Raw genomic sequence first — 14,887 nt, 5'->3', positions numbered from 1 at the left:
TCAAGGTCATCCTTCACAACTGTCTCATTTCTCCTATCACCTTGGGACACAGGAACAGTGTTCTGGCTTGCTGCACGCTGTCTGCGAGGCTGTCAATGCCCATGTTGTCTCTGAATGGAAAGGGCATGCCCTGCCACCCGTCTCCTTGTGCTGCCTTCTGCTTTATCCTGTCTATGAACTCCTGACCTGGGTTGCTCCCTCTCCTTGCCCAGCTCCCCTCCCTCTTCCAGCTCGAAGACTGTCTCGTGTTTCTTGGAATCTGGCAGCGCAAGGCCTTCTTGTTGATTGGTATAAACAATCTTAAAGGTCACATTTTTCCCCCCTGTGGAGGGAGAGGGGGTGTGGGGGGGGGGGGGGGGGTCTAAAATAAAAGGCTTCTCTCAAATTAACAACCACAATGATGTAAACATGGAAGCCGGAGGGAGCTGTTCACCAGCAATGCGAGCTGTGCCAGAGGAGCCTCTTGGGGCTCTCTTAGGAAAGAAAATGTGGGCACAAGATGTGGCATGCTCTTGTGGCTTGCTGGGAGGGAGAGGTCGTGGTGCCGGGGGCCGATGACAGTCATGCCTTGCTTGGATGGTGATATCTGATTTGAGCAGCTGTGTGAGTGCCAGGGCTGGTGCTGGACGGCCCGCTAAGCTGGAGAAGAATGCAGGAGGCCCGATGGCTTTCCGCTGAGCCCTGGGCTGCGGGACAGCTGGTGGCATTCCCTTGGCTGGACGCTGGGTGCAGTCCAACTCCTAAAGCAGGTCGGCCACCTTTGTGGGCTTTGGTGAGAATCGGGTCAGGGCCCTGTTTGGGGAGAGACTGCTGGAGAACAAGCAGAAAACTAACAGATGTGTTCAGCCACCTGCTCAGGACTGATATCTGCCTTTTGGTCAAATTGGAGCCAGACCTCCATGTGAGGCGTTTGCTCACTTGACTTTCTGAGTTCCAGTGCAGCAGGGAATCACATTCTTGCCTAACCTGGTTGTGCCAGGAACACCCCTCGTAGATTCAGCCTATGCTGGATGAGAAACCTTGAACCAGTTTAGCTTCATCTTGGAAGATTAAAATGCAAAAGGGCAAGGCCTCTTGTTTTATGTTCATTATTTGCAAGGTATCTAAAAGACTTTGATTTTAATTTTTCCTGGAACAGTGTAGCTTGAGAGTTGCTGAGACTGCCATATTCTGAGCTGCCTCTCAGCTTCTCTCTGCCAGTGTGTCCCACGAAGGCGGGAGCAACGTGGGACACGGCTGTTGCTTCCTTTCTGAGCAGGCCAAAGACCTACATTTCATAACTGCCCTATATTTTCAGAAAACCTGGGGAAAAGCCTGTATCCCGACAAACTTCTCTGTCACTTACAGGTTTGCACGAGTTCAAGGGGAGAAGTTCATCAAAGAGAAATCCACCAAGATTAAGAACATAGTGACTGCAGTATTTGCAAGAAGTTGCTGAGCAAAAATTGTTGGAAGAGGACACCAGTGGAAAGCATCAAATACATCTGCTGAATTTTATTCCTCGCTGAGTTCCTATTTGTGGCACTCAACAGCCTATTGTGGCTGCTGATGGAGACAAGATACTGAATTATGAACTTTCAGCCTGCCTTGGTAGGGCCACTTTTTATTTTTTACAACCACATCAGCTTTTTGTGTCCTGATGCCATCTCTGAAGGAGATAACAGGACACAGCTTCTTCTTGTCTGTGTTAGTGGGCACGTTCCTAACTCTACAGCTTTGGCAGCTGGGTATAGGCACACCAGGCCAGATATAATTTCAGCATCCAAAAGCTGAGAGGATTTAGGGTATTTTCTTACCCAGTTTTCTAAGGAAATGAGCTTTGTGTAGAAGTATTCTGTATGAACTTGTACTCCTGCTTGTATATCTGTCCCTCTATCTCCCTCCTCAGGACTTCTCAGCTGGTTTCAACCTAATATGGAAGAAGGGCAGAGATGCCCAAGAAGATCAGGATCGTATTCTCTTGTGTATTTTTCATCTTAGACAAAGTAACAGACAATCCCTGGTCTACTGTACTTAAAACATCAAATACAGGCTGAGAAGGGAAATTCTGTCCCCAGCTCATGTGCTAGGTTGGCAGCCAGAGCTGAGGGCTGGCAGTGAATTCCCTCACGAGCTCATGCCTCTGGGGCTACATGGTTCCAGCTGCCTCATAGGAACATCCCAAAACCATGCCCCAATTGTAACAGAGCTTGTGATGATGTTGGTAATAGCCACTTTGGATTCTGCAGTTAGCGCTTGTCAAATTGGGTTTTAACCATTTGCCTTCACTTCTAAACCGGAAAATGACTGCTTACATCCCCACTCTTGCTTCATGGAGTTATTGGATGGCAAATAGTCTGTTCCTGACTTCTGTGAGGCAGGAAAGGAAGAGGTGGCAGGCTTGAGAGGGTATGCTTGTGCTTCAAATGGTATCTATTGTCTTCTTTGCTGATCTGTTGCTAAAGAACGCCAAACTTCATTCCTGTTCCCAGATGTTGAGTGGCTGAGAGATGAGATCATGCAGTCTGAGGGTCATTTGCAGATATATCACCTTTTTTAAATTCCTTGCATATTATTTTTCATAACAAAAAAAATGTCTGAAAGAACTACTGGTGGTCCAGATTAACTGTAAACGTGGAGTTCGTCTCAACATAAGCCTGAAAATGAGGCAAAGATCCTCAAGTTTAAAGTTGTGTTATAATTTCAGGCCTGATAAGGACTTCAAGGGGGTTCATTGAATACTTAGTGAATGGCTGGAGTGGAAGAGCTCCAAAACAGCTGAAAAAAAATGACTTATTTGGCCTTCGGCACAAATTCTTCTAAAGTATTATTGCTGAAAATGGCAGTTTTATTTAAATAGAACACTTGAAGGGGAATGATATTTTTCATATGCAATAAACTGTTGTAGGATCTGAAATACTAACACAAGTCATATAAGCAACTTCTCAAAGTTTGACTTAGTTCTAGCCAAGGCTTCTGAATCATGTTTAACGCTTTCAGAGTTAAGCTCTTATAAGGTGCTCTAAAGTGAGATCCATAAAATTAATTTTTTTCCATGAAAAATAATGGGGAAAAATTACCACAACCTGCATTTCTAAAGCACAGGTGTCATTTAACAGGTATGCAGCGAGGAGGATTGACCTGGGATTTTTCTACTGAAGGAAATGTTGACTCTGTAGAAGAAGGACAAACTTTGTGCCCAAATAATATGAACCATTGTATTGTTTTGGCCATTACTTCAGTTTCTAGCAGTCATGAGAGCTGGTATTTTCTGTGATACATCCCATCACATGAAATACTTCTTCTTCATCTTCCTTTTTCCACAGGAAATCTACAGCCAAAATGTAATACCGGGTGTGATTCTTCCCTAACTTCCACTGCACTGATACCGTCTGAGTGGCAGGGGTGGATCTATTTTTGGCAAAACTCAGATTATCAAGGATTAGCTTTTCTGCCATAGCGAAGTGGGAAGCAGACTGGAGAAGGCTGCAATGCACATTTTCGTAAAAGATGTTATGCTCAGGGGGAAGGTTGTGTCCACAGGATACAGAGGCAAGGAGGATCACTTCCCCCATGGCAAAGTTATCTCTTTTTTGGAAAGCGTCCCTCCCCTGTGTCCTGGCAGGACTTGGGTCATGCTCCAAATTCCATCCTGTCCCTCTGCTTCCTGCCCTTTCACCCATCACCAGAGTGATAAAACACCCGTCCAGAAGCGTTGCGGAACTAATTGCTTCGCTATACTTTGAAAAATAAAAAGTAATGTTACGATAGCTGGTTTTGTACAAAAGCTTGTTTTGTTCGTTCATCCTATGGACTGGGAATTTCAGAGGCCATGCTGTTGTAAGCTGTCCAGCATCTCGAGAGAAATAGTTTGTGCTACTGAAAATCCCAGCTTCAGTCCTTAGATTTTGTTTTTGCATACGCTGCTGTTTGGCAACATGAGAAATGGTTTGAGACTGTCAAGTTTGTCCCAGCAAGAATGTCCCTCAAGGAATGGATCTTTCAGATTTGGGTCTTTAGATTGATAGGCTCAAGCTGAGAAGTTGGGCTGCTGGCTTCACAGAAGAAGAGGAAACTGCCCCTAGGAAGTGATCACCCCCTAGACACAAACGATAATCCATCCAGCTGTGGATTTTCTGGCATTTTTGAATTATCTGATGCTGGTCACTGTTGGAGGTGGGATATTGAGTTAGAGACAGTGATTTTCTCCAGTTTGGTTGTTTTAATGTTCCCTACATCTAGGATTCCCTAGAGAATGCTTTAGTTGTGGATCCAGTGAGAAGAGTTGTTTTGTGTGATATTTCTGCTCACAGATAAGGTGAAATGTTGTGGAACTATTACTGTGGCTGTGATTGTCTACATAAAGGGAGGTAGCAGGGTCAGCAGTATCATCTGGTCTATCAAAGGATAATACTTTTGCCATCAAACCTTCCCTCATTTAGTAAACCAAGGTACTCCTAGGGCAAGTTAAGCAACAAATAACGATAAGCCTAGGAAAAACAGCTTGGTGTGCATGTTTAAGCGCACATAAGGAGAAATTTACACTTTAGGCTGCTGAATGTTGGGGAGGAAAAGAAAATGGCTATTCTGGTGGCAATGTCTGGTCCGCTTCAGGGTACGAATGCTGATTTGAGAGCGGGGTTTTAATTGGGAAGGTGTAAATGTAGTCACGTGCATGTACAAAGGCACATTTTCTGGTTTCTTTCCATGCACTACCAGCCTTCCCAGCCTAGCCCAGGTTCACCTCTGAGGATTGTGTTTTCAGCATTGGATTGCTCAAGGATTAGAGATGCAAGAAATGAGGGAATCTCAAGAAATGATGAAAGTGGCTGAAGGGTCAAGCTGGAGCATAGAAGTGTGCTCATGTTCTACTTCTGATGTTGTTGAGAGGGGGTTAGGGAGAGCTTTTCCTCATTTTTTGACTTCTGTGCTCTTCAAATGTGTGGCAGTGCCCCTATTTCCCTGAGATAACCGCTTAGATATGCGCAGGTGTCTTGTGGATGAAAGTCTCCTGGATTTCTTTTTCAGACAGCTAAGCAACATTGAAGAACTTTCTCTTGAAGTTCATTGTGTCATCCTGGTCAGTTGGCTGTAGGTGACTCTGCTTGAGTAGAGTTTAGACAAGATGATTTCCAGAGGTCCCTTCCCACCTCAAGAATGATGCTGTCACCTACCTCAGTGTGTTTCTAAGCCTGCAGTGGGTTAATCTGGAGGCTGGAAGCAACATATCTCCAGCAGTACAGCAGAATTGGCTTGTATTAATCTTTTTGTCTTCTTTGTAGCTCCTTTCTAAGTGATTTCTGTGTTTTTTCACATTATCCTTCAGTCTAGACCAACCTGTGGATAGCTGACAGGGTTAGGAGGTGATGCACCCAGCAACCATCTGTTCCAAATTGTCCCTAGGAGTTCTCCTGTGATTTCTCCCTGCCCCTTGCCATCCTGTCTGTGGCACTGACTGGGCTCAGTGTGCCACAGGAGACAAAGCCTCCTCCCGCATAGCTTGGGCATAGCTCAGACACATTCTTCAATGCCTGTTTTTCCCCAGTGATCTTACTCTACAGCCCTGGTGGTCAGTCGACTATTATGCTGTGAGCTTGTCCGCATTCCTCCACCCACTCAGGCAAGCACTGCCCGCTGGGAAGGGGTGGCGAAGCAGGGAGGAATCCAACCAGCTGGGGGCTTAGTCAAGGAAAACAGAAATTCCAGGCCTTTGGGAGTGTTTTGCCCATCACTTCTCCAGCAGTGAGGAGGTTGGAGGAGCTGCCTGAAGAGGGTCTGACCGCTGTGGTTGCCACACACCCTGTGCTGACAGTCATTCCCATGGCAAGCCAGCAGGCTCCCCTTGTTGCCACACTGCTGACTCTTTCCTCACGTCAAGAGGAAACCCCAAGGAAAACAGCCTGGAGAAACCTTTTTGGAGTAGTTGCCAGTTGTCATGTTTGTGGGTGCCTTGCAATGACAGTTTTAGTTGCTCAGCTCCCCTCTTTGAAGGCTGCTAAGCTAAGGTTCTTTAGGCACTGTAAATCATGCAGCCTATTGGTTTTGAGTCATTTAATTTTGACTACTTAATGTGCAGCTTCCAAAATAATTTTTCTATGTATGTATATATACACACACACACGTCTGTGTGTGTTTGATAGAGACTGGACATGAGCTAGATGGGAGTTGCAAAGGAGATGATTTTTAAGCTCTTGAGCAAACTCAGATTACAGTTTGTATAGTAAGAAGAGAAGGTTAGAATCCTGCTATTTTATTATTACCATGGTTAGATTAGAAATGTTAGGGATTTTTGAAGAAATGACTAAGTCAGGAAAATTTATGATTCTTACAGCTCACTCAGCCACTTTGCACATCCTGTATATTTTCTGACATACTTCCAACAGCATAAATATTAATAGAGTAATACTGACATTTAGGGCCTGATCCAAGTCTCATTAAATTCAGTGGAAACACTCCCATTGTCTTCAGTGGAAGATGGATCGTTGTCTTGAAAGGGAACAAAGGAGGAGAAAATACCAAGTGGGGCTTCGTGGGGCTAAATAACGTTGTTATCAAATCAGAACTCCTCCGCTTCCTGACTCTGAGCGTTTCACTCTGTGACCTTTAACGTTAAATTATTGCCAAAACAGGAAGAAGAAATTAAGGCTTGATAAGGGTTGAGATGGTCACAGATTTTACCAGCCTCACTGATGGAATGTGACAATTTCTTCAATGGGAATGAGTTGGGCATGAATTGTTCATCAGTCGTTTTGATTTATTCAACCTATCAGCCCCATAGTTTGCAGTGGCAGGGATTACTAGAATCTCAGCAGAAGAAATTCCTTTTCCCACTTAGTTTATAACCTCTGCAGGTGCATAAAGAGTTATACAGAGAGGATTAGCTGTTGTAAAATGGCTCCGTTTACTTCATTGAAGAGGTAGCCTAGAATCAGCTCTGTGGATTCCATGTGAGGAGGATCTATTGCAAAAGCTTTTTGGCATTGAAAGCTCTCTCCTTTTCTAGATCAGAATCTTTTCCCCAAACCTTTCTGCACAGCAATTAGTTACAGCTGTGTTTTGCAAAGCCACCTAGGGAATTTTGATGTCCAGTTCCCATAAAGTTTAATGTGAATTAGGTTTCCAAATCATTTAGGCAGCTTTGAAAGTTCAGCTGAGTTAGAGCTGGAACCTCCCGGTTTTGATATAGCTCTGCACATGGAACCTCTGCATCTTTGGGTGACAAAAAAGGGAAATTCAAGTTATCATCATCACCTTGCAGAATACAGGCCTCAATGAAACAGCAAAATTTGAGTTTGTAACATCTGCAAAAGTGTAACATCACACTTTAAGTCAAAGGAGAAAAAAGTTCCACTGTTCTCCTTGATTAGTAAGACCAGCTTTCTAAAACAGCCCCTTTTGTTCCTAAATACAGACCAGGTTTCCAAAGGGCTCTTTTAGAAACCATGGATACTACATCTTACCATACTAACTTATCTTGACAATTTATGTGAGGACAGTGCTGCACCCAGGAGTACCTGGCAAGCTGCAAGCCAGAAGGAGCTGTAGGGCACGTTTCCCAGGTTATCGGTGAACACGTGTCCTTTCACAGCCAGGGCCACTCACAAAACTTCCAGTTTTGTCTCTTTAGGAGGCACGTGTCTGGTCTGTGAAGCACAACTATATGTAGGCAGCCTATGTCAGCTGTACTGGTGAAGGAGAATTGTAGAGACAGTAACAACTGAAAGAGCCAAGTGAAATAACTCGAGAGCTGCAAGAGTGAAAGTTGGACTTGCAGTTTGGCTCCAACACAGGATGGATGGAGACAGTTCCTAGCTACCAACTCTTAAAGAGGTGAAATTTTTGCTACCTCCAGAATAGGCCTTTTGGGAAGGACAGAGAGGTGGAAAGGAGGGAAAAGACAGAGAAAGCACTTCTAGTGCAACTAGCAGAAGCCTCATAGAAAGAGATGGCTATTATACTGCAGACTTCTCAGAAAAGGAGCACTTTAGAAATATTTCCTGTAGCCACACCAGGGGTCTACAGATCTTAGCCAACAATATGAAGCCACACTGGTAAACAAGCACATACTGAAAAAAAGACTTTAAGAAATAGATCCGTGGCAATAAGACAGCTGGCTTTCCAGTGTTAACATTCGATAGCCACAATAGCAATAAACCAAAAAGAGTTACTCCCTGGTTAAACAAAACAAAACCAAAACAACAAAAATAAGAAGGAGCTGTTTATGATCAGTCCTGTTTGGAGCTTCCAACATTGTGGAGCTAAACCTGAATGAATGCAAATATTTTACAGTGCCACAAGGTATACGTGTGTTTGCAATGCTCTAATAGAAAAGCCAACTAGAGGACTTGAATCATTCTCCCCATGTTTGAAAGCAGGGAAGCTGCCATGCATGTTAGTCCTCAAAGAGCAGAGATGGCATGCTGCATTTTTACTATTTTTTGTCTTAGCATTTACAGTATTTGTCTGCCAGGATAGACGGTCTGTACCTCTGTAGCTGTATCTCCACCACCTTAGTCCTGGAGAGTTCCTGGTTTTCCTACGTTGTCATGGGTGGAATTAGCAGGTACTGGGGGCAGTAGCAGTAGATACTCAAGTGTAGCCTTTTACCCAGGTGTGTCCCAAGTAAAGGGCTTTTCTGCTGCTGCTTGTTCAAATGCGGTACAGTGCAGTCCTGAATGCCAATGTTAATTACAACTCTGATGGACTTCATATAAATAATAATGATGACTGAATGCTCTAGACCATATGTGTCCAACTTGCTTGTTTTACGCTTTTGTTGTTCTTTGTCCCCTAAAAGATCTATATGTCAAAAATCTTTTTTTCCAAACATTTTCAAAATGTTTCTTTCACAGTGTTCAAATAATGTTATACAGATTTTGTCAGATGGACACAAGTGCTTGTAAACCTAAAGGTGTTCTGTGGAACAAGAGCAGTGCAGCTTCGGTGTGGCTTATCTGAGGGGTTCAGTGCTTGGTGGCTTTGCTCAGCATTTCTCCACCAGGAAACCTCCTTTACTCCTTAGAAGGGTGCTGTGGAAAGACAGAGTGAGCCTTCCTTTCATTTGCTGTGCAGCCCTTTTCCTCCTGCCCTTGCAACACTTGCATGGATCAGAAGGTCCCTTCCCTCCTCCCTCCCAGCCCCCCCTTTGCATTGTTTCCTGTCCTCTCTTTTTTTCTTTTCCTGTCAAATATTTAAGCAGAGATTTCCTTTTGGGTGGTGTGCCAAGCAGCATTCCAGCTCCTTTACTCTGTCCCCTTTGAAAATAAAAAGGCTGACCTCCATTTCCATAACCAAAGAAGGGACAGGTAGCTTTTGTTTGCGTTTCCAGAGCGTGGCTGTTTTTCTTAGTTTCACACCAGAAGAAGAGAAATCATGCTGTTATTCAAAGAGGAATTAGCCAGTGACCCCAGCAGCAACAGCAGCAAAATGGGTGGTACAAACTGACCGCTTTTTAGAGATGAACCTTTGGTTTCAGCCAACTTCTTCCTTAGTCCTCTTCCTCTCCCAGTCCCCACAAGATTTCCCTTTTTTTTTGTTGTGTTTGAGGCACGTCAAACCTTGGAATAGCCCTCACAGGCATTAGTCACCGGTGATTAAAATAGCCACTATAAGCAGGCAAGAGCCTGCAATGATTTGTGTTAAATTGGGTGTATCTGCTGGTAGCAAGGGTTGCTAATTTGCAAACCTCCCTTGTTATTATCATTTTTATTAATAGCACCAAGGGGCTCCAGCTGACATGATAGTTTTGTTTCATCCCTTGCTGTATACAAGAAGGGGAGAGCTCATTGTCTAGGTGAGCAACATAGAAATGGGGAGAAAAACAATCAGAGAATCATAGAACGGCCTGGGTTGAAAAAGACCTCAAAAATCATCTAGTTTTAACCACCCTGCTATGTGTGGGGTTGCCAACCTCTAGGCCAGGCTGCCCAGAACCACATCCAGCCTGTCCTTGAATGCCTCCAGGGACGGGGCATCCGCAACCTAAACTGAAGGTGTGCAGATTTCAGCATTGTCCAGGGAGATATCCAGGGCAGTACTTGCAAACAGGTACATACAAATTCTCATCTATAAAGTGAGGATAGTAATCTGATCTCTCGGAGACCATGCATGGCTTTAGGGTCCAATTCTAGACAAATACAAGATCCTTGACCACTCCCAGCAGCCTAAGTGAAAAGTCCACTTGTTGAAGACTGATGTAATACTGTGTCCAAATCTATCTGTCAGTATGTCGGGTACTTATTCTCATTTGTCTCTACATTGCTTGGCAGTCTCAATTCTAGCACTTAAAGGAAGCTATAAGGATGTAACCCATATTAGCCCTTTAACTTCAAAAGCAAAAAAAAACAAAACCCCAAACCGTGTGGTTTCACTGCTCGAGGTCTTGAGTTCTGTCCCTGCTGATGGCTCCTGCATAGTGCATGTCTTTGGTCCAGAACAGAAACTGTTGTAAGAACAGCTTAGGTCAGGCTGCGAGAATATCAGAAGGGTTTTTCCCTTTGTGTATCTGCTTCCAGCAGAGAGGAAGTAACAAAGAATGTGTTTAAAATCAATGGAATTAGTCAATCTTCTTTGACTCATAATAAAGATTTGGATTTTTGGAGATATTAAGTGAAGTTTTGGCTCTGATTTTGTTTTGTCTGAAGTAGTCGCATATCTCTGACTGTATAATAAACTACAAGATCTAAGCAGGATTGCTAGAGGTCTGTGCTGCTCAGCAGCGTGCCTCAGTCCTGCTGTGCCTGCTGGCAGCGATAGGAGCAGCTAACGTGGCTTTATGAGGAGGGCAAGTTTCTAAGGATCAGTTGCTAATTTGCATCTTAATGTCTGGTAAATTGAGCTAAGCAGAGCAACCTGCAGTTGGTTTAGATGCAGCGGTACATAATTTAAGGCAGCTGCCACGAGATTAAAACTGTAAGCACTCTGCTTGTGCTCAAGGGGATCCCTGGTTCAGGAAAGGAGCTAATAGCATGTTGAGCACTGAGATGCAATTAGTTTCCTTTCCATTGACAAGGCTCAAGCACAGGCATTTGGAGGACATAGAGAGTGTGTGGGAGATGTTGTACCAACATGTGAGCATGGAAAGCTGAGAAGGTTGAGTTATGAGGCTCGGGAGGACTTCAGAGTGGCTGTGAATGGATGTGCAGGGGAGTAACTGAGGTTGAGCTGGGAAAATTAGTCAAAATATCTCTTCAGCCCATTTGTTTCAATTTTGCTGTGAAAATGTCACGAGATATTTGGCTGCTGGCTTGTTCTGTAGGTAGCACAGAGGTTTGTCTGGGGGCTTTGGAGTCCTAGAGGTGGTGGGGCTCTGGCCTCCAGCTGAAGTACTCAGAGAAGGTTATTCTTGCCAGGGAGTTGCACCAATTTGCTGACACTGAACAAACATCTTGCCTGTTCATGCTATTGCAACTTGGATCATCTCTTTGGGGTTTTATCCTGCTTGGTGGTTTAGTTCTCTCTTGGCTACTGAAAGGCAAGGATGTGAAGAAACTGTAAAGCAGCAAAAATACCTTTTTATTATATATTTCCAAAGAGACAACCTCAAAATATTCTGAGAATCTACCCCAGGGAAAGGAACTCCAAATATCCAATTAAGATACCACCACAGCACCTCATTTTAGTGAGCTCAGAGCTCTTGTTAGATCCTATCCAAGCCACATTTCAGCTTACTTGAATACCCTACATGGGGAGGGAAGGGAAGGAAATGAAAGGAAATGAAGGAAAAGGGAAAGAAGAGGAAAGGAAGCCCCACCCTTAGCCCACTTCCCAAATATTGCTCAGTGTGCCCTGATTCTATAACATAAATTTTAGGAGTGAGCTGAGGTCAGAGCCTTAGGATGCTGACTTCTTGTGCGATGAAGGAGCTTTTTGTGTCTATGTATGTGCATGGAGGAAGAGGATTTTGTTTGTTTCTTAAAAGTCCTCGGACGCTCTCCAAAGAATTCCAAATTTAAAGCAGTGTAAAATGCTCCATCAAACATGTTTTACAGACCCTACATTGCAGCCTATTAAATCTGCCCCAATGGCTGTTTCTGAGTGCTTTTGAATGATCTCTTGATAGTGCTTTTCTTGCTGCTGGGCAGTCTTCATGGAAACTGCAGATAGTTGTTTTACTGTCTGGATGGAGAGCCTTGGAGGATGCTGCTTTACCCTAGGTCATACAAAACATGTAAAATATATTCTGCCTCCAAAAATAAACAAGGTAGATAAATACACGTGGCTGTGGTGTAAAGCAGAAGCCAGTGAAGCAGCTGGGGCAAGGACTGGCTTTCAAATTGAGCAGGGTTGGCAGCGTAGCTCACTTCTCATGCAGAGATGTTTCCCTAGACCTTTTCTTCTTTTTCCATAGTGCCTAGGAGTGGGACCAGGCACTGGGGAAGCCAGAAGAAGGACTTTTTGTAGAGATAGTGTGGGAAATCACTCTCACGGATAGATTGCTTCAGAACCAGTGAGCTCCTTGAGGTAGTGGTCATGCTGTTAGCTTACACAGAAGCATCATGTTCTTGTCCCTTGCCAGCAGTCCATTCCTTCACATAATAAAGGAAAGCAGACTTGAACCCTCCTGGTCTATTTAGGGGAGTTCCATTGAGTTTCAGCCATTTATCCACTGCACCTGCATTGCATCTTGTATGAAATAGCCAAGTCTAGGGCTTGCAAACCTACTTGAAGGGCTGGATAGCTGGGCTCCCACTGGTCGATTGGGTCTAGAGGTGGCACTGATGCAGCAACGTTGAAATGTGCTGTGGTAGGACATGGTCTTAGCATCACTGCGTCCCGACAGGAAAATAAACGCCTCAGCTCTTTCTCGGTATTTGTTTTCCAGCAATATCTTGACTCTGCCTAAGCCTGCACAAAACCATTATCCTGTGGCATTTCTCCCTTTCTACAAATAAACAGAACGGAGGAGAGGGGAAGTATGGCCAAGTGCTATAATGTTAGGAGTGATAGGACAAAATTAAACATGGCAAAACTGCAGTTCAGTCCAAAGGAAGAAGAGTTATGATGTGTGATGTTTCAGACATGGCTAGAACTTGACTGTGGTGGGGCTGTTGTAGACAGAGAGAGACAGTTCCTGCCTCAAATCCATTTACAGTCCGGACAGATGACAAGTGAGATATGATGAGTGTTATAATCTTTTTTCTTCGGGGGGAGAATTTGGATACAGTCTGATCCCCGTGCCAGTGAGCAAGCTCTGAGCAGTGCAGCTGTTATCCAGGTTGTTTGGGACATTTTTTTGGAGATGTATCCAAGTGGGGATATGGAAATTCAGATTTGGCCTTTCAGCACTAACGCTTTCTCTGGGTTAGCTGGCTAGAGGTTAGAGCCAGGCAGCAATCACCCGAGCTATTTCTGCAATGAGGAATATGTGCAGAGTCAAGCAAATACCCTCTCAGAATAAATGAATTACCAGCCAAATATAGATTATTTCATTTTGAGGGACACCATCCAATCTACTTAAGTTCTCAGTCGTTCAGTAGATTTTAATGTGCATTAATGCCTGTATTTATAATAACCATGCGTGCTAAAAAGTCAGTATTAGGCCCTTGTTGCTGACATATAACATTAGACAAAGCACGCCTTTTCTGTTTGCTGAGACACCGAGTGCAAAAACATTTCATGTGTAAATATTCCCCCGTGGATTTCAGCCCTTTTTTCTGTAGTAATAGGCGAGGTAGAGACAGAGCAGGGTAATTTTTATAGCAGGCTAGTTTCTGTTAAATGCATCTTCTGGCATCGATTCAGTAAAATATATAAATGCTTATTTTGGGGTAGCTTTGATATGATTTAAACATCTGTTTAAACTTAAAGGTGAGCGTGAGTAGTGCTTTGCAAAATAATTGTCTTAATGTCTTATTTGAGGGTACAACTGTGGAACTGTGCAGTTGTGATTTGTTTGGGCGGGAGGATTACGGCAGTTAAAGACAACGAGACTCAATTAATTGTAAGCCCCAAGGAAGCACAGCAAAACTCAGAGATGTGCTAACGAGCGTCTTAGAAACCGCACTGCAAATTCGTAGTGAGCAGGTGAGAAAGTGTAGCACGTTTTTCTCTGATAAAGCTAAAAAGTGGTGATCTTTCTTCTGAAATACTGTAGCAGAAGCACTAGTGAGATAAATGTATTTATGCCATGAATAAAACGCCTGATGAAAACTAATACTAGAGACAGAATAACTGATTGAAGTGGGCCAGGATTGTCAGTACGCTCCATCTGCTTTGCATCATTGGGCCGGGCAAAACATCAGAGCATATTGGTGAATCTGGCACGCGTCATGTTATTTTTATGTCATCCTTATTCTTCCAGGGCCTGATCCAAGTCCAACTCAAGGCCATAGAAATGAGTGGACTTTCCTTTACATCAGCGAGCTTTGAATTGGTTCCTTCCTCCCTCGCTGGTTATGTCAGTAGTCCACAGTGGGTCTCGGAGGCATTTTCACAGAGCAGTCAAACACAACGGTGCTTTTGATTTTAGCACTACATTTTGACGATGTTGTTGTTGATGTATTGTCATGGCTGGAGTCCTGAGATAAAATGAAACGGGGAACATAGCATGCTGAAAAAATATGTCCTGATTTAGAAGCTAATGAGAACTTTCCCAGAAGTGCTGAAATTCAATGGGATTTAGAATCCCAAGGATCCTATTATTTTGGAAAATGGACCATATGCTTTCAAGGCGTTTGGGCAGCTCTGAAAACTTCATCTATCATTTCTATGAAGAGCAGCATAGACCTTATGTAATATTACAGGAGGCAGCCAGAACTGTTGAGAATAAAACCCGCAAAATGGCTTGATCTCCTATTGTTTCTGAAGGTGTGAATTCCCCTTTTCTTGATGTTAAGTAACTTTTGGGTGTTGTCTTCTTCTGTTAAAAGGAGAGCCTGGTGTATGCTGTAAAAAGCAGTTCTCCCAT

General features: G+C 43.8%; 1 long non-coding RNA gene across 5 annotated transcripts in view; it reads left to right on the top strand.

The window, feature by feature from the left end:
- The window catches only part of LOC116242936 (uncharacterized), a 190,037-nt gene that overhangs the window by 65,392 nt on the left and 109,758 nt on the right, over positions 1-14,887 (top strand). For all 5 annotated transcript variants that reach the window (XR_016466742.1, XR_016466743.1, XR_016466741.1 and 2 more), the window contains one exon: positions 1,348-1,590. This is a non-coding gene — a long non-coding RNA (uncharacterized LOC116242936). The remainder of the gene's footprint in view (positions 1-1,347; positions 1,591-14,887) is intronic.

Source organism: Phasianus colchicus, chromosome 5 (genome assembly GCF_987193195.1).
Source record: "Phasianus colchicus chromosome 5, bPhaCol1.hap1.1, whole genome shotgun sequence".
Lineage (NCBI taxonomy): Eukaryota > Metazoa > Chordata > Aves > Galliformes > Phasianidae > Phasianus > Phasianus colchicus.
This window is presented reverse-complemented; position numbering and strand designations above follow the sequence as displayed.